Source organism: Triticum urartu, chromosome 7A (genome assembly GCF_056163025.1).
Source record: "Triticum urartu cultivar PI428250 chromosome 7A, HENAU_Tu73, whole genome shotgun sequence".
NCBI lineage: Eukaryota > Viridiplantae > Streptophyta > Magnoliopsida > Poales > Poaceae > Triticum > Triticum urartu.
Window position 1 is genome coordinate 27495278 of NC_141879.1, and position 4450 is coordinate 27499727.

A 4450-nucleotide genomic window follows, 5' to 3' on the forward strand; every position below is an offset into this window, starting at 1 on the left:
CCGTCTAGGGTTTCTCCGGCGCGGGACGGAGCGCTCCGGGCGGTGTCTTCAGGCGGCGGCGGTCCTGTGCGGCGGCGGGGGCGAGCTCTGGGCGGCGGCGGCGCCGTTGGCGGCAGGACTGCACGGCGGCGCGGGCTGGCGGCGCCCGCCCGACCCAGATCTGGGCCTTTCGGGCCCCATCTGGGCCTGGGTGGGCCGGCGACAGGCGTGGCGTTGGCGTGGCCATCAGGAAGCGGTGGCGAGTGGCGATGATCGGCGGGGGCTGGTGGCGTCGACGCCAGCCTGCTGCAGCATGGCCGGCGGGGCTTAGCGGGCCCATTTCGGGCCTGGCCGGGTCAGGGGTGGCCTGGTATGCCCCGCTGCCGTGTCCGGACGGCTACCGCGACGGTGCCGGAGACGCGAGCCTCCCGCACGACGGCTGTGGAGGTGGTTCCCTCCCGCTCGGCCTCGGTGCTGCTGCTCCCGTCGCTTGGATCTTCTCTCCGGTCTTCTTGGCCTCGTGGTGGTGCTCGCAGCGAGACGGCGTTGGTGACGGCGCAACCGTGATGGCGCATGGTTGGGCGGTGGTTTGGCTGGTCGGCTCCGATTGGCCGGTGGGTTTTGGCGTGCGGGAGAAATCCTTGCCGGTTCGTCCGGCTCCGATGCGGTGACACCGGCGGGTGCCACTATCCCTTCTTGGAGGGTGTCAGAAGTAGCTATCCCCCACCTTCCTCCGCGTACTGGGGGAAACCCTAGGACTTGTCCGGGCAGCAGAGTCGTCGGCGTCGCATCCCTTCTTGGAGGTGCTGCTTAGTTCGCGGTAGATCGGAGCCTCGGGCTGTGGTGGGTTGTATCCAGCGGGCGCAGCGGTCGTGGGTCTGCCGCGCTTTGTCGAGCTGCCGTTGTTGGCATTTATTTCTTTTCTTTTTCTTTGGGCATGATGTGCTGCTCGCCCCAGCATTGCAATATGTATCATGGCGGTTTTCTTTGGAATATAAAGCGGGGGAAACCCTTTTTCGGTATAGTCCACCTGCGCATGCCCATGATGACATATTGACATACATGTGAGACCAGCGAGAGGCATGGCTAGGTGACGCGAGAAAAACGCACATGGCGGCCACATCGTCGCTAGGTCAGACCACGTTGTGCCTAGGATGGGGCGAGGACAACAGGGTTTTAAATTGGGACAGGAGCATGCGCCGTGGTGCGCTAGTGTTGTGCGCCGTGGGGAGCGCTGGTGCTGGAGTACATGCCCGGCGGCAGCCTGGCTGACCAGCTCCACTCCACCACGCCGCCGCTCACCTGGCGGCACCGCATGCGCGTCCTCCATGACGTGGCTGTTGCGTTGGAGCACCTCCACAACGACATCTCCATGGTGCACGACGACGTCTCATCCTCCAACGTGCTCGTGGACGGCGATGGTAGCGGTTCTGCGACCCAGGGTCGGCTTGCGAGGGCACCTTCTCGGTCGCTGCCGCGGGCTATGTGGGCCCCTTATTCCTCCGCATGGACATCGTGTCCAAGAAGTCCGACGTGTATGGCTTCACGTGCTGCTGCTCGAGGCCATCACTGGCTAGCCGGCTGCCGGATCGTCAGGCCTGGACGGCAACGACCAGTACCTAGCGGCAAAGGTGCTGCCGCGCATGAAGGCAGCCGGGGTGGCGGGGCTCGTGGACGGCAGGCTGGCCGACGACCACAACGCCATGGAGGAAGGCGATGGCGCGTAGATCGCCGTCAATCGCGTTGCGACACAGCTGAAGCTCCGGCCGGCGATGGCATAGGTGCGGGCGACCATTACGTAAAAGGTGGCGAGGTCCATCGCGTGGACGAAAGACAGCAATATGATGGTGCCGGCGTCGGTGCGTCCGCGTACCTGACAACCAACTTTAGCGCCATTGAGTCCAGACCGCCTTCCGCTAAGGCTGATTACCAGGATATTGTTTTGATTTGGAAGAGGCATTTAAGAGACGTGAAGGTGTTGCATACGAACTCCTACGAACATGTTGGGATCGGCTTGTCAGAATCCAAATGACGAACAGAAGAAACAACAGATGAACACATAGATTTTTTTTCTAGAGCACGAACACATAGATAGAAACCCACGCATGGTTGGCATTCCATAAAAGCCCATTAACGTGCAACTACATGGCCCAAGCCAGCTTAGCGTGCGTGCCAGCGAACCCATCGTGTAGGAAACTTTAGCGTACAAAATTGACTGGTCCCTATTTTGGTCCGAACAGTTATCGTAGATCCATTAAATCTCAACCATCAATCTTTATGATTTACACAAAATCAATGGATATAAATAGATGACTTATGGAGAACCACGAAAGGCTCCGTACTTTAATATTAGGTATAGATTTCCTTCAAACATTTGATTAAATGATGGATTATTTTCTCTGTTAATGGAATATTTCTTGACATGATGGAATATTTGATCTTTTTTCTTATTCAAATGATGGGATATGTGAGGATGAACAATTCTCACTAACTTGACTAAACCCCATTAACTGAACCCCATGTACCCTAGTTCATGACATAGCTATTTCGGAACATTACCACATTCTATATTTGGTAGGATTTGCACATGGGCACAACATGTTGCACTTCGCCACAGCATGGAAAAGTCTTGCAGCATGTGCCATCAGTGAAGCAACACTGAAGCAGCATGTGTGATCATTGCAGCACCTAAACTCATCAAATATAAACTGAAACAACATCTAAACAGAAGGTACCATGCAACACAAATTAATTTAAGGACACACAAATATAGATAGCATTCTAGATTACTACCATAGATACCATCCAATTCACAACACTTCCAGCTCAGACACATACTACGTTACATTAATATACATACTAGATAGGGTAAGTAGATCAAGTTTCCAACAGTTCACACCCAGATGCAGTTTACCAAAAGTAAAAGATCATTAGATCTATTGATGGTGAGTAGAGCTTCCTGCTTCTCATGATCAGCATGACGTACGGCCACTACACGGGAGACAGGTCCTTCAGGAGGGCAGCATGCTGCGCCCTGATCTTCGGGTCCTCCCCGCTCCTCGATGCATCCCGTGCATGATACAGAAGGTGCTCAAAGAGTCCATCCTTGGGCTTTGGCTTGGTGCAGTAGGGGCATTGGAACTTCTTCCTCTTGTAGTAGCCAGCAGATCCCTTGTCCTTGATCTTCTCACTTCCTTCACTAGGAATGACTCGACGTTGCTATGGTCCACATCCTCTCGAGAGTCATACTGCACAAATTAATCAATTACATTAATACATTATGGATTCATATATAACAACATGTCAAAGGAACTAAATGAACAATCTAAATTTCAGCTTGGGCTTACCTCATAGACTTCGTCGTCACCACAGCTTGGATCATACGGGTCACTGAACCCAGTAAGGTCCAGCTTCCTCTTCTTGTCCACAGAATCATCCCCCTGAATATAAAATTACATCCATTACTAGTAGTTACAGAACCCAACTAAATTTTTTAATATTCACACATGACACATTCATCACATTATCCATACTCAAATCCTATTAGCATTTTCCATTGTCATGCACACTCTTTGAACAACATAGCTAATATAACTACATATTATGGACAACTTTCTAATTACAGGAAACCTACACAAAAGAGCAATTTAAAGTTACCTAAACACTTTGTTTTGGGGATAATGCAGCAAAGCTCCTACCTATATTAACATAATCCAGTAGTAACATAGGTACATCTTCAACTATAAATGCATAGATCTCCAACTAACATCTTAAATTTCAGTAGTTACCTAAACAACAAATTTTTGTATTGTAGATGAATAAAGTGGATGAATCAAGTAAACCCTACATTTGGGCATATGACATAAAACCCCCTATCTGTGCAGTATTCAAAATGAAATCTAATAATCATATATACATGTCTGCAACATTGAACCACCGATTTAATAAGCATATATGGTCTATCTGTCCTTATCATCTCTCAGTAATAATGTGTTAGACCTCATAATAGCACAAATCTAATAAGCAAATATTCAACCACAAATCTAATAAGCATATGAGAAAACCCCATCCCTATATCCAACTACTCTAACCTATCTCTCAGAAATATCAGTCTACCATTTTTGCACGAATGTAGTACAAAAAGCCTAATGCGGAGAAAACCCCGATCCGTCAAACCCACTACTCTAACCTACGAATCTTCTGGCAAAACCAATGGAACTAACCCTACAATCTAAATATTACAACTAAAAGGGAAATGGAAGTCCTTCTGTGCCACCTGCTCCTCGCCAGAGCCCGCCTCCACCTTCTCCACCGTCTCGGCCACATGCTCCTTGCCAGAGCTCGCCAGAGCGTCCGCATCTCACTGAAATGCGCTGGTCGAGCCCGGCACCACCTGCCCCAGATCTGCAGCAGCTACAGAGGGTGCAGCATCTGCTGCACCGCCGTGGACGCCAGCATCGTCCTGCACCGT

General features: G+C 51.0%; 1 pseudogene; it reads left to right on the forward strand.

Annotated features, from left to right (window-relative positions):
* Positions 1–248: 248 nt before the first annotated feature.
* On the forward strand, positions 249–2655 carry LOC125518166 (salt tolerance receptor-like cytoplasmic kinase 1; annotated as a pseudogene).
* Positions 2656–4450: the final 1795 nt, after the last annotated feature.